Source organism: Podarcis liolepis, assembly GCF_965112155.1.
Source record: "Podarcis liolepis genome assembly, chromosome: 6".
NCBI lineage: Eukaryota > Metazoa > Chordata > Lepidosauria > Squamata > Lacertidae > Podarcis > Podarcis liolepis.
The window spans coordinates 77,785,812-77,808,610 of record NC_139559.1 but is presented as its reverse complement, the minus strand read 5'-3'; the positions used below and the strand labels follow the sequence as shown (position 1 = coordinate 77,808,610).

Sequence of the window (22,799 nt, the reverse complement as noted above, 5' to 3'; positions counted from 1 at the left end):
AATTTCATTGAAAGCAGCAACAACACAGAGGTAGGATATCTTTGGAGTAAATTGGAATCCTTTCATCAGATATTGTGCCAATAAAATCTGTCCTTTTGGAAAGTTGTCTATGAGTTCTCTATGCATTGAGACCCTAACCTAATCTGGCATGGTGGTTCCTGAGACTGAGGAGCAGGTTTTGGTCTATTTCTGGATAGCATCACGCACCATTTTGAATCAAGGTGGTGGGCCAAATCTGTCAAAGGAGCATTGATTTGGACACCCGTTAAGATGCCGTAACCCAATTCTGTATTGTGATTCCTGAGATGAAGAAGCAGGTTTTGGAATATGTTCACCTACCATTGGATACCATTTTGAATCAATATGGAAGACAAAATCTTTCAAAACTGCAGTGATTTCGACGCCTGATTTCTGCACTGTTATACCAGGGATGCAAAATCTGGTAATATTAACCAATAGGTCCAGTCACAGACGACTCTGGGGTTGCGGCGCTCATATCGTTTTACTGGCCGAGTGAGTCGGTGTACAGCTTCCAGGTCATGTGGCCAGCATGACTAAGCCACTTCTGGAGAACCAGAGCAGCGCACGGAAACGCCGTTTACCTCCCCGCCTGAGTGGTACCTATTTATCTACTTGCACTTTGAAGTGCTTTCGAATTGCTAGGTTGGCAGGCCCTGCGACCGAGCAACAGGAGCTCACCCCATCGTGAGGATTCGAACCGCCCACCTTCTGATTGGCAAGCCCTAGGCTCAGTGGTTTAGACCACAGCGCCACCTGCGTCCTATTAACCAATCTAGAGAAGGTCAAATAAGTTCATTTAGAGTTAGATAAATATGTGTTTTGAGTTTTTAAAAAAGTTCTTTTTGTAAATAAATAATCTACTATTCTGATTTAAATTTTTACTTTAAAAAATAGTTGAAAAAACAACTGCCCATTTTCCCAGCATTTCTGTGATTTAAAAAGAAAAGAAAAAGAAACTGTGTTATAACCAAACACATTTGTATGATCTGAAACTTGGAAAGGTGGAAACTGCTGTCCCAGGATCCCCAAAAGTTACCCTTGTTCTCTGCTCCTTCCCTGATAGCACTGCTACTGTATTTGTATAACAGGAACAATTTCGGAATGGCAGGCCAGATCCATATCTGCCCTCAATCTCACTGTCAATCAGCTGGCATCATACTTGCACCCGGTGATTGACAGGCGCCTCATCCACCAGTCAAAGTCCCTTCCACAGTGCTTCCCAATGTTTTGGAAGCATTGTATAAAATGCTGTGCAAGCCCTATGCTCGGTGCTTCCTAAATGCTGAGCATAGGGCTGGCAAAGCTGCTCTCTGCCGGGACTGGTTGCACAATCGAGTTCCCCATGGGGGACTCTGTCATACAGCTGATCTGGTAGCCTTGAAGACATTGCCCATCAGCTGGTGAGTGGTGACTTCAACCCTGCTTCCTGCACAGATCTGTTATGTGATCTGTCATGGTAAACATGAAGCCCAACCCTTAATTGTCAGTCAAGAAAAAAGAGATGCTATCCCTGGCAAAATGTGGAAAGGTTTACTGTTGGAGGATACTGTAAAACACACAGACAAGACTCTTCACCCATTCAATTTCTATCTGAATAAAGTTTGCATAAATTTGGCGTCCTGTTCATGGATAAACAAAGAACCATTCCAGAGATGTCAGTCAATAGTCTTTAAAAATGTTCTTTTATATATTAGAAAGGAACTGTTCTGTCTAGCGAAGGTGAAGATTTGCTTTGTGCCAAGTACTTTTGAGTCAGAGCTTCACCACATATGACAGGTAGAATTTTCCATCTTATTATCCTCAGCATTATAGAATCCATCAGAGAGAAAGAGATTTGACCTTCACCTCAAATGTGACAACCCTCAGCTGAATGGGATAAAATGTTATGTAATCTGAATATATATCTTCATTTTTGGTCGACAGATAAATGCCTTTTGTCCTTCCATCCAAGAATAATAATACTACAATCCATGTAAAATAAGATACAGGACTCCACTTTTTGTATTTTTCAACTTTTTGTGAGTGCCATTCTTCTGCCGGGAAATATGATAAGTTAATGCCTTGGCAATTACTTATCAACCATGCAATCTTAACTGAATTAATGCCTAGATATTGCTAGATTTCAGCACTCATCAGCACCTGCTAGCAGGACCTATAGTCAGGGATGATGGGAGTTGTACTCCACAAACTAAAGAACTCTGTGTGTGGTTTACAAAAATTCATTAACAGTAATGTACAAAAATTCAACACCTTCTGATGCTTAGTGTCTTAAATGATATTTACAATGCCAAAATACTAATGACAAACACAACTCCATGTCTCAAAGCCAAACAGATCAAATATTCCTGCAATGAGTCCAAGAGAATAACTCTCTATGTGTATAAGGTGAAAGGTAAAGGACCCCTGGACAGTTAAGTCCAGTCAAAGGCGACTATGGTTGCGGCGCTCATCTCGCTTCCAGGCTGAGGGAAGCGGCATTTGTCTATAGACAGCTTTCTGGGTCATGTGGAACACCGTGATGGAACACCGTGATGGAAACCAGAGCGCATGGAAACTCTGTTTACCTTCCCGCTGCAGTGGTACCTATTTATCTACTTGCACTGGCATGCTTCCGAACTGTTAGGTTGGCAGGAGCTGGGACAGAGCAATGGGAGCTCACCCTGTTGCAGGGATTCGAACCACCAACCTTCTGATCGGCAATCCCAAGAGGCTTAGTGGTTTAGACCACAGCTTGTTGCTGGTACGATTCTAATGGAACTCTGACAATGAGATAACTGGATTTCAATCTCTGTTTTGTGAATCTTCTTCTGGCTGGCCCCTGAAGGAACCATGCAATGACAAATAGGTCAGCTCCAACCTTAAAAACGCACTTCGCTCTTTTTGAAAAGGCTGATGGTCAGGGATGATGGCAACTGTACTCCAGCAGGTGCTGGAAGACCAGAAGTCTCCCATCTCTGGCTATCTCATTGCCAGATTTGGTTTTGGTCTGTGTTTGGAAACTATGGGACACCATTTTGAATCAAGATGGCAGGCCAAACTGTTCCAAGCTCTGCTGGTTTGGATACCTCTTAAGATATGGTAACTGTCATGCCCCTGCTGGAGGGATCATCTTCAAAGAAGGAGAGTAAGACAGAACAGGGGGATTCAGAGCATTTGGGGGTCATGACACCTCAGTCTCCTTCGCAAGACACAGATGGCTTCTGTATGGAATTTTAGGTAGAGGCAGAGAAACACCAGAGTCCGAGGGAGCAGCAGTGCAGGTCCAGCCTGGGAATCCGATTCAGAGGCTGAACCTGAGGAATCCCAGCCTGCACAGGAGTCCCCACCTCCAGGGCCGGCTGAGCTGGGGCAGGGGCTTGAACCTGAAGGGCCCTCACCTGTGCCGGATCCTCAGGAGCAGACACCAGCTGAATCTGCTCTGGCTCCGGAGGTGATCGAGGACCCATTGCCTGCAGGTGCTCCTCTCCCAGCCCTGTCAGTAGAAGGTGAGGTTGCCTCTGGGTCCAGTAATCCTCCAGTCTCTCTGGAGCTGCAGAGGCTCAGGGCAGAGAGGCGGAGGGAACTGAGTTCTCACAGGAGGAGTGCTCGCTTCCAGACCAGGAGAGGTGAGTCACCTGTGGGCCGGGACCGCCCCTGGCCTCAGAGGAGATAAAAGCCAGTCAGCCCAGTCCCAGGTTGCGGGAGCAACATCATTGGTAACCTGTTCCTGCCAGCACCCTGTCCTGCTCTTCCAGAGTTCCTGACCACGCCCCGCTCCTTGCCTTGGACCTCGCTTCGCCCTTGACAGACAGCCTCCATACCCTCGACTAGGACCGGACTCAGACCACGCCGCACGGTACCCCCCCCCCCCGGGACCAGCACACCTGATGATGAAATGTCAATCTGAAGAACAAGAACTCATTGGGAGTAAGAGGAATCTGCTCATGTGTAGTCTAAACTCGGGCAATCTAGTTAGCCTGCAGCTAAGCTCTGAAGGCTCATAGGTAAAACATCAGTTTGGGAAGTGATTTTGAAATTGGCATGGTGGGAAAGGGTGTCCCTCACCAGTGGCGAAGCTGCATGCTCCGGCACCAGGGGCAGAGAGCAGGCAGGAGCATGGCTGGCATGCGTCCCGGGGGCATGGCATGCCGCCCATGGGGGCATGGTGTGCGTCCTGTGGGCATGGTGCGCCTGTCGCAGGGGCTTTGCACCCAGGGTGGGGGGGGAGGGTGCAGCACGTGTCTGGGGGGGCAGCCGTGATGGTACCCCCCCCGATGGTGCCAGGGGTGATGTGCTCCCCCACACCGTTCCTCCGCCAGTGTCCCTCACTTTCTCTTTCTCTCCCTCACACACACCAAGAGCTTCTTTTTTAAAAAATGGAAGCCCTCCATCACTGCATTTCATTAAAAGAAAAAGAAAGAAAGCATCAATCAATCCAGTCACAGATCTCCCATGTAATGTGTAATCAATGCCCGTATTTGAGCAGAGGTAGATACCTCACAACTCCAATATTTAGTATGGAGTACATTGTAGAATTTATTACTCACTGTCACATCAACTGATCTGTGATCTTTTTACTTAATCTATTTTAGCTGGCTTATGCCCGAAAGATAATAGAATTATAATATACTGAAAAAGGTCAAAGCTAATAAATATTGAGTTTAAGTTCTCCAGAAGTGGAAATTCTTAAGTACAAAACACCCCAGCATTGTTTGTTTGTTCACCAGATTTATAGACTGCCCTTCACTGCATAGTCATTGCAAAGTGCTTTCCAACGAAAACATACAAAACGTAATTCAGCCTAAAACAAAGCAATTGCAAATACCAAAGGGGAATCAAATATTAAACCTTTAGACGCAAAAAGGCAGAAGATCAGACACAGCTCAAACTTTAAGCATTGTTTAGAACCAGCGCAGGACCCATTCAGTGTTGACATACAAGTATTCTGTACCACTGCACAATGAGTCGTGCCTGATGGTGGGACAATAATAAGGATAGGCCATCCAAATAGATATGCTTTATTTATCCAGAAATGAAGTCAATTTCATGTTCAAAAGGGTTTAGATTCCACATCAGGTTCATTCTGTGCATTTTCCTGCCGTGCTTTTACCCCTTTCTTGGCATTTGTTTTTTTTAAAACCCAACATTCAAATCAACAGAGCCGTATTTTTGAAGGCCTGTAGAAGCTTTCTTGCCAAAAGTTTTTAAGTCTAATGGCTGTTTCCCAGCTGCTGAAAGAATTATCCCACCCCCTGTATTTATAGCCTTGTAAATATGCAGCCCTCTAGCAGACACACACCAAAGAACAATGAAGAGCAATTCACAAGGGCAGATCTACTCATCCTACCAGCCCCATAGGAATTCCTGTTGATGGATTTATCGCAACCATTTGTTAGTGTTGTTTTTGTATAACAACTGCATCTTCATACTAAAGAAACCCTGGAGAACAATACTGTACTGAAGACTACAGAATGAATGTTAATTGAGAGCTACTTATGAAGGTAGGTGTTTTTAATAGATCGGCTCTTTGAACATTTACTATCAATATGTCACATTAGGGGAAAGAATCAACTATATAAGAAACATCTTATCATGAAGATCAATATTTCAGCATTTCCCCTCATCAGACTAGGCTTTTGTGATAATTAACATTCCACATTAGAATCTGCTCACTTTTTAGACTGCTGGGGTAGTAAATGAAAGTTGCTCACAAAATTTTGTACATAGGTTATATTTTTGTTGCCTTCTTCAATATGTATTATCCATCTCCTTCGAGTACGCAGACCAGCCAACTATTTGCATCTTGCCTGGTGGTAATGAAGCTACACTCTCTTAAAGCTGTCAAACTACAATTTATTAACAGGCTTGTGACAAAAGATTCCTAATTATCCAGGCTGAGTTAATTAAGAACGATGTGCTGCCCCGTATATCTTTATCTTTGTTCTACCTGTAAGACAAAAATGAGTTATTTAATCTCGATAATATATGGTTTGATTCTGAGGGGAGTTGTAATCCATGTTGAGATGATACAGAAAACAAGGGATCTACAATGCGGCGGGTAGGATAGGAGATGGATGGACTGTTACTGACTGTTGTGCTTTCCCCAACACTGGGGTAATCACAATGGGACTGAGCAGTGGCATGTGGTGAAATCGCCAGCTTGCAAGGGTGATTGGAGGGGGGAAGCTGGTGTGAGCATCGTGCCCCCCCCAAGCCAGGCAGAGCTTCCCCAGCTTAGGAAAGAAGATGCTAGGGGAACATTTAGGGTACTAGCCTAGTCTGCCTAGTCCACTGACTGCACACCACTGAAATTGAGCATGAAAAACAAATGAGTGTAACTGGTACCTAACTCCTACTAAACTAGCAAAAACGTAGAGAACTGTTACAGATAGATGTTGGAAGTGTAAAGAGAAGGAAGGCACATTTTACCACATGTGGTGGAAGTGCAAAAAAAAAGCATATTGGGAAATGATTTATAATGATTTGAAAACAATGTTAAAATAACTTTTGTAAAAAAAACACCCCTGAAGCTTTCTTACTAGGAATTTTAGGTCCAGAAATACCTAAGGCTCAGAAGAGACTATTTATGTATGCTACAACAGCTGCGCGGATGCTACTTGCCCAAAGATGGAAGGAGAACAATTTACCTACAAAAGAAGAATGACTGATAAAGATGGACCATGCCGAACTGGCGAAAATGACTGGGGAAATCAGAGATCAAGAGGACAATAAATTTAATAAAGAATGGGGAAATTTATTAAGTTACTTGAAAGAACACTGTACTGTAAACAATTGAAAACATTGGCAAGATTTTTAAAACACTTGTAATGAAGCGAGAATTATGATAAAAAGTGAGATTTAAGAAAATATGGAGAATATGATACAATGCAGTTTGAAAAGAATATCTGGAGAAACCACGGAGAGATAGAGGGAAGTTTGGGGATTCTGAGAATGAATTTTTAAAAATTAAAAAGAAGAAGAAGAAGAAGAAGAGTTTGGATTTGATATCCCGCCTTTCACTCCCCTTCAGGAGTCTCAAAGCGGCTGTGCTCGCTTCGGCAGCACATATACTAAAATAGGAGTCTCAAAGCGGCTAACATTCTCCTTTCCCTTCCTCCCCCACAACAAACACTCTGTGAGGTGAGTGAGGCTGAGAGACTTCAGAGAAGTGTGACTGGTCCAAGGTCACCCAGTAGCTGCATGTGGAGGAGCGGAGACGCGAACCCGGTTCCCCAGATTACGAGACTACCGCTCTTAACCACTACACCACACTGGATCTCAAGGAAGGAAAAGGAAAGGAAAGGAAAACAAATGAGTGTCTTTTCCAGTGACACAGTAGTAGTAAATTTGGCAGTGCATGAACACTTCATGACAACGTCCCCGCTACTCCGCCAAACAGCCATGCCCCGTTTAAGGCTGCACAGCAAAGGGCAGATATGTATAATGCTTTGCCTTCTGTGGATCTGAAGCTGATATAATTCTAGGTCAGTTTTGCAACTAAAGTCATGTGCATGCTTCCATTACTCTCCACACACACATGGCCCAATTTAACAATCTCTGTTTTCATAATGGCTGCCGTCTCCAAATGCTGAGAAAGAAAGAAAGAAAGAAAGAAAGAAAGAAAGAAAGAAAGAAAGAAAGAAAGAAAGAAAGAAAAGGTATTTCTCTCTGTTGCTGCTTTTGAGATGCCACCTACAATCATCGTCCCCTAACTTTGGCTTTGCTTTTACAAAATCTTCATAAATAACTAATACCCTTCCGCACATGTTTGCATTGCCTGAAGAAACTTTGTAACTGAAAGCGACACCGCCTTTGTTATGGATTCCTGATAATTATTTTATCAAAGTGCTTCGTCTTTATAATATCGGCTTCTCGCACAATGGAGCACTGCTTGTTGTTTAACGTAAATGAGTCCATGAGAGAGGCTGCGGAACAGTGAATGTTCCTCATTCGAAATTCTCTGGCTTGGTATGAAAACACTGCAAACTAGTTGAAGACAAAATGAAAAATGCAGATCAGCAGAAGCTGCAGACTACAAATATCAGGTTAAATAAGAACAATTAAAAAAAAACGCTATGAAATTGAAATGTATAAAACTTTGATCTAAGACCCTTGGAATTGTAATTCCCTTTTCACCTGCGGTTCACCCTTCTCCCTTTCACACAAGCACCCCCACTTCAGTGTTTGCCAGCATCTATGATGCTTTCGCAGCTCTCTCACACAGGTGGGTTGCCCCTCTCATGTCTGCAAGGAGAGGAAGAGCAGTGCCCACATCCCTTTCCACAATTATGACATCCTAGAATCATAGAATCATAGAGTTGGAAGAGACCACAAGGGCCATCGAGTCCAACCCCCTGCCAAGCAGGAAACACCATCAGAGCACTCCTGACATATGGTTGTCAAGCCTCTGCTTAAAGACCTCCAAAGAAGGAGACTCCACCACACTCCTTGGCAGCAAATTCCACTGTCGAACAGCTCTTACTGTCCTCTTCCATTGAAGTGGAGACTTGCTGCCATGGAAGCATAGCCCAAGTTGCATAAGGGTGCAATTTCAAGCCCAGATTGGGTACACTCAGGATTGAGAAAAGCAGGGTATGCATGGTCAGATTCACAAGACTCAGGTAGGGGGGGAAACAGCTCAAACTCTGGAGGACTGCAAGGGAAAGAGCCCAGCAAATAGGTTCAGAGTTCCCTGGGTTCCTCATCAGGAAGATGAGACACGGAAGGCTTTGACAGGAGAGAGAGGGAGGACATCATCAAACTGGATGATATATTCATCACCTCTTCAAAATTCCATGCAGAGTTAGCAAGAACACATAGCATCCTTTGGCAGCTGCTGGTGCCCAAAGATCCCAATATAGTCCGCCACTCTGAGGAGGCCCACCTGCTTCCCTCCATCTTGGAACAATCATGTTAACTTTCCCAGAATGCCCCAGAACGCCACTATACTTGACACATTCTTGGAAATGTAAAAGGTTGCACTGATTGTAATGCTGGCTACTAACTGCTGCCACCAGCTAAGACTGCTGGAGGACCATCAAAGGATTGCCTCAAACTTGGAGCAGGCCCTGATCCTTGCATGGGATTTTCCACTTCCTCACTTGTTTAAACTAACGACCCCTAGGGAGGGAACCCCCCTCCCCCACTGATGTAAATTCAGACTTAGAATAGACCTATTTGAAATCAGTGGGAATTAATTTATCCCCAACTAAGTCCAATTCATTTCATTGGGTCTCGTCTGTGTATGACTGTTTGGATCCAAACCATGAAAAATAAATACAGGAAGTCTCTTATATTTCTATGATTATATTATATATATTAAATAAGTAACTTCAAAGATGCAGCTAGATAGATAGATATGAATACTCGATACAGATGCGTGTAGCACCATTGCTTAGTGTGACTCTTGGTCCTCATCCTCAGTTCTTGAGACCCTGCAACACTGTATATCCTGCCAAACTGGCCTCAGCCTCCATATTCCTTCTACTCCAGAGTTGTCCTCACATTTCCAATGGGTTTTTTTTTTTTAAGGTTTCATTTTGAAGCTGTGTCAACATGTGCACTTTTATTTCTTCTAAAGCAGAAGGGCAACACTAAGTGAACAAATGAGGACACACGAGCCAGATGTGAAGTGGAAGGGAAGGGAAGAGGGAGAGAGCAGAATATTCATTGCGGGTCAAAGCAAGGGACGAGGAGAATTTGTCAAAGTGGCCACAGCACGCAGCGGCATAAAACAAATGTGCTCCATCCAGCTGGTCTTTAGAAGAGCCACAAGTGTCGAGTGACAGCTGCTCTTCTGATTGAAGTGCTCGCTTAAAAACGCCAGCTTCCACGCAATCATCCAGAAACGAGTGGCCGTCAGGACAGAATGAGCCAGGAACTGCCAAACGCTAAACCTAAACTGGTGCCAGCCTGTAAACCCTTTACGGTAATTCCAAAAGGTCTAGTTCAAAATGGAATGTTCCACCTGACAGCGTTTAGCATCACCTGGGCTGGCGTAATCCCATTGACTGCGCAAGTCGTTAGCTTTTTAAGTAGCGCCGCAGGTGAATAGTCTGCTGTTTCTTGGACTCCCAGCTAATCAATCACTATAAAGGAAAGGCAATAAATACTGAGAGAGAAATCTTCTTCCCCGGCCCTTACCTACAGTTGAGTAGACGACGGCACACGATCCCTAGGCCTGAAGACAAATGAAGGGGCTGCTTTGACAGAATTACAGCAATACCTCTTTGAAATGGATTTTTCCCTGACCTTGAGAATTTCGGCGTGACTAAGTAATCTTTGTGTGTGTTTTTATTCCGTATCAAGACAGACTTGTCTTAAACCTGTGATACTGAAAGGGGAGGGGAGATAAAAGGCAGTACGAGGCATATTTGAACATTAGAAGTGCGGGGGTGGGGGGGAGCCATCTCTCATGGAAGGAGGGAAGACTGCCAGGATGTGGAACAATCTGGCATCTCTTTGTTTAAATTTTGATGGCATTTGGCACCTTGGGGGGACGTCATCTGCTTTCCTGTGATGATGGCGAAACTGCCTCTCAAAGCTGGGGAGGGTTGTGACTCTTTTTGAAGCTTCTTTCCACTATGTCCACTCATTTGAATGGCATCTTGGCATTTAATTATCTTCAGAAGTTGGAATCTCACACCTTGCCTCATTAATCAACAACCTGTGGTGGGTGATAAGAGCTCAGAAGCACCTCTGAGCCCAAGACAAGATCAATAGGTATCCTCCCCTCCCTTGGAAAGCTTTCAGAAGTTATTATGAAAAGTTATCAGCTTTAGCTTCTCATATTAGCAGTTAATTACAACTCACTGGGTGCGGCCTAGGGTTGCCATATTTCAAAAGGCAAAATGCTGGACACAAAAAGCTGTTGAGCTTTTTTAGGGCAATCGTCTGATAGCCATGCCGCTACCGCCAAGCCTGAGTCCGAGCCACAACGTTAGTCACCGGCAACAGCACCAGAGCCACCTGTGTGCACGCACACACACAAAAATTATAAGCCCCAAACCCAGGACATTTGCTTGTAAAATTCCCCCCTGGCCAGTCATGTAGTACCCCCAGAAGAGGACATGTCTGGGAATTCCCAGACATATGGCGACTCCTAGCAGAGCCACTATACTAGCTTCCCAGCAGGCGGGTGTCAAGTACAGGAGTTCGCTTCTCCCTTCTGGTAGCTCACCAATAAGAATTAATGAGCATCTCGTAGATTTATAGTATTTTTATTACAGTACGATGTTGCGAACACAGATCGGCATCTCTCTCCAAGGATCGGGGTTGCTCACTCTGACTCCCCCCCCCCTTCCGCAGCAAGTAGCACGCCAATGGGATGTCTCTCCTCCCCTGCGTCTCTTTTGTTCTCTGACATGCTCAGACCTCCTAGTTCGGGGGGAGGTAGAGAGTCCCCCCCCCTCACTCTCTATTGATGTATCGCCCAGCTGCTCCCTCCCTTCTGGGTGCTCAGCAACTATCTCAAAGCTGGGTAGCTCTGTGTCTGCCTGTCTCTCTGCTTCTGGAAATGCTGAAAGCAAGGGGGGGGATGAATAGTCCCCCTCTTCTTCTGTTAGAAGCTGATCTCCCTGCCTTCCCCAACCCTCATCTTCAGAGTATTCTCTGACAGCAGGTCACTGTTGCTTACTGGGAAAGATGGGGAGGATTGGTAAGGTGGTGGCGGGGAGTTTGGCATGGTGCAAACATTCCAGTGGCACCAATGTAGTGTTCCTGCTAGCTCGTTTGCACCACACTGACCTCCCTGCTACCTGTTAGAATTCCTTCTCCAAGATTGCAGTCATGGGATTGTTGTCTTTCACATGACGGTGTATGTTTTGACTCCACAGAGTGGGAAGTGATGGGGACAGGATGTTTGTGTTACTGTGTTCCGTGAAGTGAGACTATTGTTCTTTTTCTCTTTGCTGTCTGATGCTAGAGAAAGAGGGAACCATGTTGCAGTGCTCCGTGTGTGTTTATATGTGAATAAAGTCGATTAGCCAAAATGCTGAGTTGCTGAGGTCTGTTACACAAGCTGCAAAGACACTGTGGATCCCTAAGTGTGTCAATGTCAGCTGGCATCGGTCACTGTGATGTTCGGGCTGAAGAAAGCTTTCGAAGCTCCCGAATGAATGACCAGGAGGGAGAGAACATGCCAGTCAGGGTCCTACTCGAGTGTAGGACGAGCTCCTTGCTCCTTACCCTCCCACTAAGCAACAGCAACCAACCTACTGGGCAGTTGGTCCTGTGCAGCCCACCACCTGGTGAGCCTCTTCTGCTTCCATATTTGAAGCAAGTGCAGAAGTAATGGGTTGGATCCAGACTAAATAACACCAAATGTGAAATAAATGGGGCCTAACTTAGTCTAAAACTGTATAAATGAGGGGAAAGTGAGCACACAAATGCAAATATTACTGAAAATCGCATGCAAAAGTGCATTATATTAGAGGAAGTTGCTTTCGAAAAATAGATTGGGCCAAAGTGCATACACAAATATGTATGCTAGGAGAAATGTGCATTTTTTTCAAAAAATGCTGATTGGTTTTCTTTCCCCCCAATCTGTATCTACCGTATTTTTCGTCCCATAGGACGCTCCGTCCCATAGGACGCACCTAGTTTTTTTGGGGGGAAATAAAGGGGAAAAAAATTCCCTTTATTTCCCCCCCAAAAGCAGGTCGGGGAAACAGAACCAGATCGAGGAACAGCGGGATGGCGGCGCTGCGCCTCCCTGCTGTCCCCCGAGCTTGTGGGACTGGCCGATGTCTGCCCCGCGCGAGGGGCGCTTTGCATCAGGGCGCCCTCCCCCCCGCGGGGCAGCAGGCTGCTATCCGCAGTGTGGGGAGCCCTGCGGGGAACTCCTGCAAGGCTCCCCACACTGCGGATGTCTGCCTGGCGCGGGGGGGGCGCTCTGCTTCAGGGCGCCCCGCCTGCCGGGCGGCAGGCTGCTATCCGCAGCGTGGGGAGCCTTGCGGGGAACTCCTGCAAGGCTCCCCACGCTGTGGATGTCTGCCTGGTGCGGGGGGCGCTCTGCTTCAGGGCGCCCCTCACGCCGGGCAGCAGGCTGCTATCCGCAGCGTGGGGAGCCTTGCGGGGAACTCCTGCAAGGCTCCCCACACTGCGGATGTCTGCCTGGCGCGGGGGGCGCTCTGCTTCAGGGCGCCCCGCCTGCCGGGCTGCAGGCTGCTATCGGCAGCCTAGACATCCCTGCTGGACCTCCCGTAGGGCTGCCTAGGCTGCGGGTGTGTTCCTGAAGCCTGGAGAGCGAGAGGGGTCGGTGCGCTCTCCAAGCTTCAGCAAAAGCCTGCATTCGCCCCATAGGACGCACCCAGATTTCCCCTTCATTTTTGGAGGGGGAAAAGTGCGTCCTATAGGGCGAAAAATACGGTATGCTGAATTTCAAACTGTTTTATACATTTGCATTGTTGATTTTTTTATGGTTGTTGCATGGGAAGCAATAAATGAATAAATATGTATAAGGACTTTTTAAAAAATTGCAAAATTGATGTGGAAATATGAAGAATGGAATTTAAGATTGGAAAAATAACAAATGGGCAAACTCATCCCTCCCTCCTTGGCAGCCTCAAATATATTTGGTCCATCTACTTTATTGGGAGTAAGGCAAGAGGCTTAAGGTGAAAACTCCTCTCTGATTCAGCAGGCTGTGGGGTATGGGAAAGGAAGAGGAGGTTCGGCTTAATAATTTTCTTTTCCCCTCCTCCTCTCTCAAGACTGTTGACTTATCTGGGATCTCCTGAGGGAACATCAAAGGTGGCTGCCATGACATGTGACATGTAACTTGAGAATGATACAGATTCACAACACAACTGTTGGTACCATAGCAAGACTGTTGACTGAATCGTTATTTTACTTTCCTTTTAAAGAAAGAAGTGCTTAGAAAGTTCTTAACAAAAAGTTCAAAAATCTTCATAAAGCAAACGCAAACAAAAATATATCTATTTTTTTCCTGAAAACTGGACAGTTTTATCAGCCTTAATATTTTGGGTGCACAGCAGGATGATTTATTGGCATACAACGCTAGGAAAGATATGATCTGAATCCTTTTCATTTTGATGAAATTTACTTCCTTGTTGTTTCCTTTTCCATTTGTAAACTTAAATCTGTTTGCTTCCTGCTTACATTGGACAGAAAACATTCCTCACCATTGATACTGCTCATTTATGGTATACACACTCTTTCTCCCCAAAAAACCAAAACACAGTTTGATGCAACAATCTCTTAGTTGCATGACTTTTCACTACTCAGACCCTGTAAACTTTTGCACATACAATCTCTGCAAAGCTGAAATAGATTGTAACTCCACAGAATTGCCTTCCTCCACCTTCCTTAACAGCAATATTACCAGAGACTTGCAGGGCAGATGAACGATTCCATTTCTTTCATGAGATTGCTTCACCGCAGAGGTAAATTTCCATTTTCAAACATATGAAGACTTCCTATGCCACTGCAAGAGCTTGCAAAGGTCACTAGTGACACAGGAAAATCCCCCAATGGAGTGAGAAACAATGACTTGACATGAATTAAATGAGAGCAAGTCTAGTTGATGTTTAGGGGTGTAAGAAGGAATCCATTTCCATTCCAACCCATGTTTGTTGCATGTAGTGCTGTTTCTGTTCTGCTGCAGTTCTGCTTCCAACAAAAAAACCCCCCATTATTTGTACTGATGTTTGCTGCAACAGAATCTTATATAATTAGTTACATAATTAATAACTTTATTACTTTGCATTCCTAGGCAGAGCTGGATTGACATGAGGCACAAAATGTTGAAGTGGAGCCACATTTCCTTCCATGTGTTCTATCACCTGAAAAACAGGACTTACATGTGGACCCAAAACTTGGGTCTCCAGCTGTTTTTGGACTACAGTTCCCATTATTCCTGACTACTGGTCCTGTTAGCTAGGGGTGATGGGTGTTATAGTCCAAAAACAGCTGGAGATCCACACAAACATGGGAACTCTGGTCTCGATGGAGACCAGAAAAGGATGACAACATTATCATGTTTGGATAGGAGTCAAGAATGGAGTAATGAAGACCTTCAAATACCACAATATATTTTCAATACTGCAAAAGAATGGTTGGCTATTTGCTACCTAGCAAAAAACAAAACAAACCAAACATCCCAAACTATCAACTAACACCATCCCAAAACATACAATACAACCATCTGGTAGTTATTCCTTCCCTGAATCTTAACTGCACTGTTGTGGGGAATACAAAAAGTTCTTCAAGCTTCATAAACAAGACTCAACAGCCCTTGGGAGTGACCCCAAGAGCTAAGCAATAGGTGTTTGTAACCATCAGCAGACCGGCTATTGAACGCCAGCTCACTAATTGACACACAGATGTTTTTGCCATCATACTGCTGAATGCCTTATTTCTGGGATTTGCTGAAACAAACACAATGTTCTGCAGTCACATAGGCAGCAGATACAGGAAGCTTTTTAATGAGGCTCCATTGGACCCTGGGCTTGCTGGTCATTAGGACCAAAATCCCTCATGATCAATACTCTCTCTTCCAGTGTTTGCCTGGAGCTCTCTTGGTGAAGCTTGAGACACAGAAGTCTACTGCGGGACTGAGAAATTTTCATTTGTACATCAAGGGATATTGCCTAAGGATGTGCTTTTCAGTATATGAAGAAAGACTGAAGAGGTAGGGAGGCCTTGTACCAGCAGTGGAGGATACTTGCACCTCCTGGGACAACAGCTGAACTAAGACCTTCTTAAGAAAACCTGCATCCATTAAATTTATCTCATAGATGTTTCCAGAATGAAGGAAACAATGTCTTGATTTGCTTGCGTTTGGAATTACTTGACTGTTGCTTTTCGTCTTATTTTCAGGTCTATATAATCTATGTGAAACACACAGAGGCTTCCTTTATACTTCAAGACAATTATTTTACAATGGAACTACAGAGGAACTGGTCACAGTTATTTATTTTCCCCCACAACATGATGCTTCAAACTATTTTGCCACTCCAAAGGGAGACAGCTATATTTAAAACTGTGGCAACCACAGCTAGGAAGTTTCTGCTGCTATTCAAAAGAGCTGCATCCACTATTTCATTTATTATTACAATGCTTGTTGCTACACAGGGCCCGGGACGATTCCCAAGTCCACTTTGATCCTGACAACCCCAGAGATTTCATCCAAATATTTGATGCTGGTGAATTTGGATGGCAATGCTAATATCAAAATTAAGAAGCGAAACCAATTTACACACTTTCCCCCTCAAAAGTTTCCAGCCAGGGTCATACCTTGACAGAAACTATACCTAGAGTTGCCACGTTGTTCAGTTCTTAAAAGCTCTTTACTGCTGCTATTAATCCTTGTGGAAATGAATGGAATTTATGGCAGAAGGATCTTATCGGCAAAAAGTCTCTAACCAAACCCGATTTATAATTACAAGCAGGTCTACCCTTGCAGCCATCTAAAGAATATTATTTATTAATTAAGAAATTAATTTTATCTTCCATTCAAAAGGCAATATCATGTTTCTAGATCTAATGAGCATTTTCTTTGCTACTGGCTACACTTTTATATTTCTTTGATGTCCACGTTGCCACCCTCCCACCTCTTCTCCACCTCTGGCAGGTAAATTAAACTTCTTTTTCTGTGTGCTAATCATTTTCATTTCCCTGGTACAAAGATTTCTTTCTCATTGTGTGCTTATTTTAACTACTGACATGTCTCCTTCTACTCATAAACCTCAAGATATTAGCTCTTCCTTGTCCTATCTGCTCCATTTCTCTATCCTTTTAGCTGGTCTAATAAGATTTCCAGTCTATCCGTTCAATAGTTATTTTTCCGTCTCTCTCTCTCTTTCTCCTCTAGAGATCTCACCCACTTTCTTTTGCCCAACTTCACGATGAACCTGCTTGCTAGTCATGTGGTCTGCTGTCTTGTCGCTAAGCCTTAGTTCCTGTTTTCTTTGTAAAAAAGGATTTCTTATCACAGTTTCAACTTCACTTTGATTTCTTCCTCTTTATGATAAAATGCCCCAAAATAATTTCCTGCTCATCTTAAAACAAAATGCATAAAGGAACAAGTTCAAAGATATTACAGTGGTACCTTGAGTTACAGATACTTCGGGTTACAAACTCCGCTAACCAGGAAGTGGTTGCTCCAGGTTAAGAACTTTGCCCCAGGATAAGAATGGAAATTGCGCACGGCGCAGCAGCAGCAGGAGGCCCCATTAGCGAAAGCACACCTCAGGTTAAGTTAAGAACCGTTTCAGGTTAAGAACGGACTTTTGGAACGAATTAAGTTCTTAACCTGAGGTACCACTGTAATAGGATAGCTTCACCTACAGCAGGGATGGAAACCCTCTGTGAGCCTATGGATGTTGCTGGACTCCAAGCCCCATCAGCCCCTGCCAGCAGAAAAAATAGGAAGAGGTCATGTGACTTCCTATCCACCTACATCTGAAGGTCAACAACTTCCCCACCCCAAACTGAGATCTTATGCAGTAGGCATTTATACAAATTCTAGTTCTACAGAGCAATGTGCCATGTGCATATTATGCTAACAATACCATTCGCTGTTATTTACAGTGGTATGTCGGGTTAAGTACTTAATTCGTTCCGGAGGTCCGTACTTAACTTGAAACTGTTCTTAACCTGAAGCACCACTTTAGCTAATGGGGCTTCCCGCTGCCACCGTGCCGCTGCTGCACGATTTCTGTTCTCATCCTGAAGCAAAGTTCTTAACCTGAAGCACTATTTCTGGGTTAGCGGATTCTGTAATCTGAAGTGTATGTAACCCGAGGTACCACTGTATATGGAAAACCAACAGTACCATAGAGCAAGTGAGGTCTAATTGTCTTTCAGACTCAAGCTCCAACACTACCAGTCATCCATCCTCTTTCACACAGAGACCCCCTTTGATGACATCACTTCCAGCCAGGGAATGGAGTGGGGAGAATGACATATTGTCTTCCAGAAGGCTCTCCAACCATTAGCTCCTATGACAATAAGGTAAGGGATCAAGCTTGCGGGTGAGCTAGATGTTAAGTAGATTGTGCTAATGACAAGTTAGAAGAACAAAAGAAGTTAGGGAAAACTAAGTGGGAGCAGAGAGGAGTAATGGAAAGTCCCCCAAATGCATAGGTAAGGTTACTTATAACTACTACAAGTTGAGGGGTTCACCAGAAGCAGCTTAGTCATGCTGGCTACATGACCCAGAAGCTGTACGCCGGCTCCCTCGGCCATTCTTAACCTGAAGCACTATTTCTGGGTTAGCGGAGTCTGTAATCTGAAGCGTATGTAACCCGAGGTACCACTGTACTTCTCTATATTAGAGCTTGTTTTCCTCTTAGTGGCCGATGTTCATCCACATCATGGACAGGAACCACATATCTTGACTGGTAGTGGCAGCTCCAGGAGTGGCAGGAGTGGCGGGCACAGGGGGTGTCTGCCATGCTGATGCTCCCTGATGGCGGTAGCACCGCCGCTGAGATGGGGCAAGATGGCAGCAACATCAAGGCTGTGTGGTCTCCCAATGTGGCATTCCTGCCCATGTGACCACACAGCTGCAACCCTGTCTCCATCCTGCCCCCTCTATCCTGACACGTGGCAGCATCGCCACTATGAGAAGGGCATGTCACAATGGAGGACATGACCCCGTTACTTTAGCTATCTTGCTTAACAACTGGCATTGTTCCCCTTAACATTCATTTTTCAAATATATCTTTCAGTGCATTAACCGGTTTTATTCAATTTATTTAGAAAAGATCTAGAGCTGGCTTCACCCTGCATGGTGCATTTCTGGACAGGACAGGAAACACTTTGCAAACACACACACTTTTCAACATGGTGGGGGTCACCAAGGGAAAACACTTCTGGCCTAGACTACGACTGCTTCCCCCCCCCCACTTAATAGTTAAAAATAACCCCTCTCAACACCCTGTAGTAATCTGTACAGTGTTATGATGGACCACCCAAACTACTACTACTACTTCTTCTTCTTCTTCTTCTTCTTCTTCTTCTTCTTCTTATTATTATTATTATTATTATTATTATATACTGATATCTATCTGTAGATCTCAGAACGGTTCACAACACAAAAACACAAGATAAAAATAACACAAAATACATAACAACAACAAACCAGTTATCTGCTTCTAGTGCATGTCTTTCTTTGGCACATGTGGATTTTAGGTGTTTTGTGAGCATCCAAGTAAATATGCTTGCAAAAGTGATGGTCCACGCTTGAATGCTTGTGAGCAGGACTGAGATAAGTGGGCTATGTGCTTGCATGCTCCTCAGAATGCCACCACAAGTGCTTCTTCCTTTCCCTGCCCCAGGGTTCAGTAGCTCACCTTGAGGCGTGGGGAAGAGGCAAGGAGGCCCCAGCAGAGCATCATTCCCTTCCGAGGATGTAAATGGGACAACAGCTCCCACAGACCCTCATAGGGAGCTGTGCTACATGTGTCACTTTTACTAGGAGGAGAAAACCAGGGGCACCAGTATTCCAAAAATCCGAAATAACAGTAAACCAGAAGGAGTTTAATTTGATAGACTACTCAGATGGTGCCTATAAAAAAGTCTACAATCTATCTTTAAAATATAGGAATAGAGTATGAGACTGGGAATTGTTACAGAATGCCTTTCCTATGGAACGCTCTTGCTTTCTCTTGATAAGATAGAAACTTGCCTTCTTCTGAGACAGGTGGCTCACTCACCTTGCGCTTTTACTTTTCTCCATGCTTCGTTTCTGTGTCTGTGATATTTCAATGCACAGGGGCATCTTAGGGCTTGCAGATCAGCTGAAGCAGCTAATCACAGTAGTGTTAAATCCATTTGGCTTAGATCCTCCAGGTTATATGGAAGAGCCATGGCTCGGGTTCATCCTGTAGCTGTTCCAGGTAGAGCTGATGACTGAAATCCTGGGAGCTCCTCTAGTCTGTGTAAACAATTTTGCATTGTTTATTCCATCTTGGCATGAAGTAGTGTCTTATGTAGAATAAGCAACCCTTACTTTCATCGTTCCCTTAGAAGAACTACTTTATTTCCAGCAGCATTCATACTTTAATCTCCCTTGGCTTTCTTATTCTTTCTCTTTTTTCCTTACAATTTCTTATATTTTTTCCCCTTACCAGGAGCTGGGGAGAATTCACATTTAATTTGATTGATATGTGATTTTACTACTCGGTGGTACTTTTTTTAAAAAAAAAACCACAAGATTTTTTCAATCCATGTGACTCTTCTGGCAAATACAAAGTTAGATAAAACTATATTAGATAATAAGAAACTCACATTCATCATACAGACTGATTTTTCAAAACACTGAGCTCTAACAAAAGCAAGCGCTATCCATCTTTGCCTGCTCTATAAATCTTCTCCCAAACATTGCCTCTCCCGGAGTAATTTTAAATGGAATCTAGCTAATTTCTCTTTCCTATCATCATAGTGCTCTTATTGTCATGGCAACTAATAAGTGCTCAAACTTCAGGTCAAGGTTGATTGCTGAAGATGCTGTTTTGCAACCTGCTGTGCTGCTTCCCAATAGACTTCAAGTACAGACTCTCCATCTTGTTAATGATGTATGCATTCATTAACCAATATTTGGCAATATTAGTTAATCAAGGAACACATTACCCATGATTAAAGGAGTATCTGAATGTGTAATTATTGATGTGCGGAGTCAAGCCTGTATATCTAAGTTTTATGGAAAAACCTTGAGCTAGACTAGACAGACCGCTTCTAAGTACTTAAGATCTTTTCCTTCCCCTCAGGGAAATAATTTGGGTTGCCTTGCCTAGCTAACTCCTAACCAAACTTCTTTCCAGGCTCTAATTTAATCCCTATCTGGCAGTCAAGCCCTGTTTGACAGTTTAACTTCAAATTCTCCACTCTATTTATTTTAAAAGATATTTATTGAAATTTTAAACAATAAAACAAACCTTCCAATCAAACCAAAGAAAAAACATTATCACAGTCAAAACAAAACAGAAAAATACAATAAAAGACATAAAAAGGTAAGAAATAAACAAAAAAAGAAAGGAAAAAAAAATAAAAAAGACATAAAAATCCAATTTTTTACTTATTGTTTTCATAACCCTTCTTCCTGACTTCCTCACATCTCCCTTTTCTGTGTTCCTTTTTACACAATCATATTCAGCAATATCTTACCCTCTTTCAAATCTTGGTCTATATTATACATTTCAACCCATTGTGTCTCCAATTTTTCCCCTTTATATCCTTTTGTTTAAATTTGACACAGTGAAGTCTAACTTTTTCTCTCTTGTCTTTTGAAACATTTGTTACATACTCCTTTTACCTATGTCATAAAATTCTCCACTCTAATTGGATGTTGCACCACCCAACTATGGTTGGCTTCAGGAGGCTGAGCCAAGGCCCGCCCATCACACCTCAGCTTTTCCTGAGCCCACTTCACTCCCACTTGTTCTGTGAATTGGTTACAAGAAGGGGCCAAACTGTGGGTTAAAGGAAGCACTTGGAAACGGGTCTTGGAGACAGAATAAAGCAATTCTATAAGAACCTCTGCTTGTACCAAGGCTGGGTATAAGTCACAATTGCTGGGGCAATTCACTTAACCAGTACTGATCCACTATTGGGAGGGGTGTGTCAGTTGAGTTGACAGAACAAAGTACATAATTATATGTTCATTAAACATGGTGAGATGTAAATAAAAGAGAGAGAAAGAAAAAGAGCAACAGAACCCACGTAGAAAGGGGGGAAACCCCAAACTATATTTTGCAAGGTTGATGTGACATGTGTGCGTGTGTGTAGGCTCTGCTTACTCATATTTCTTATTAATTTGAGGACAGCAATATTCATTCAATGATAAGTGGTTTCCTAACGCTGCAAAAGACAGTTTCTCAGAAGATCACAAACTAAATCATAAAACCACCTTCTAATGATCCCTTGTCATATATCTAGTTGGTGTTTAACGGCCCCAGGAGTGGCCAAAGGAGAAAATACAGAAACAGTGCAGTGAAAACAGTCTTGTGGAACAAATTATCTTTTAATTTACTAAGCAAGAGAGATCACAAACAGATAAAGCGGTTTGTAACTGACAGAAAGAAGTTCAAGTCAATTGACTGAAAATTGAGAATAAAAGGAAGTGAGGGTGGGGGAGGACAGGACAGCAAAGGACAAAAAGAACACATCACGTTTCCTTTGGCATCTATTGTTTCCAGGCTGTTGATTTTTCTACTCTGTTTAACCTGTACAGACCCAGGAATATACAAGATAAGATCTCCTTAGCTCTGCAATCATTCTGGCACTGGGGAAGTTTCACTCAGGTTCAGCTTTCCAATCCACAGGTAGCTCTGCTGGTGGCTGCTAAGTCTGAAGGCCAATTTGGCCTTAGCCAAATGCATTTTTGCATTTAACTGTGCAAATTGATGAATAATAATAATAATTTTTTAAAAAATTTATTTACTGGTATATCCCGCCCTCCCCAGCCAAAGCCAGGCTCAGAGCGGCTAGCAACAGGAAGATGCAAATGGCATCAGCTGAGAAGCTTATCTCTATTGGGATCAGAACAAGTGTCGTAGGAGAATTTAATCCATTCCTCCCCTGTTGCAGTCCTGAAGGAAATCGCTCCCCTGCAGCTGGAATTTGCACTGAAAGCAAACCCCTTGTTGGTACCAGCAGAAGATTTTCTTCCAAGGCAAATAACTAGCTTCAGAGGAACAGTTTACCTCAGGGACCATACCTGGAACAAAAAAGGTTAATTTTAGGGTTGCTTTTGGGGGGGGCAGAGTTGTTGAGCTTTTTTTTTTTTAGTTTTGGGTTGCTATACACCTGGATTTCCCCAGTTATTTCAGTGA

General features: G+C 43.7%; 1 protein-coding gene across 11 annotated transcripts in view; it reads right to left on the bottom strand.

Annotated features, from left to right (window-relative positions):
* LOC310710349 (uncharacterized protein) overlaps nt 1-22,799 on the bottom strand; it is a 93,651-nt gene that overhangs the window by 39,867 nt on the left and 30,985 nt on the right. For 5 of the 11 annotated variants that reach the window (XR_014527946.1, XR_014527947.1, XR_014527951.1 and 2 more), the window contains exon 2: nt 19,683-19,903. The exons of 4 other annotated variants lie outside the window; for them this stretch is intronic. The gene's annotated coding sequence lies outside the window, so the exon portion shown is untranslated. Of the gene's footprint in view, nt 1-4,886; nt 5,948-7,302; nt 7,987-19,678; nt 19,904-22,799 lie in introns of those variants that run through there. 2 more of the 11 variants (XR_014527949.1, XR_014527950.1) reach the window with 2 other exon arrangements.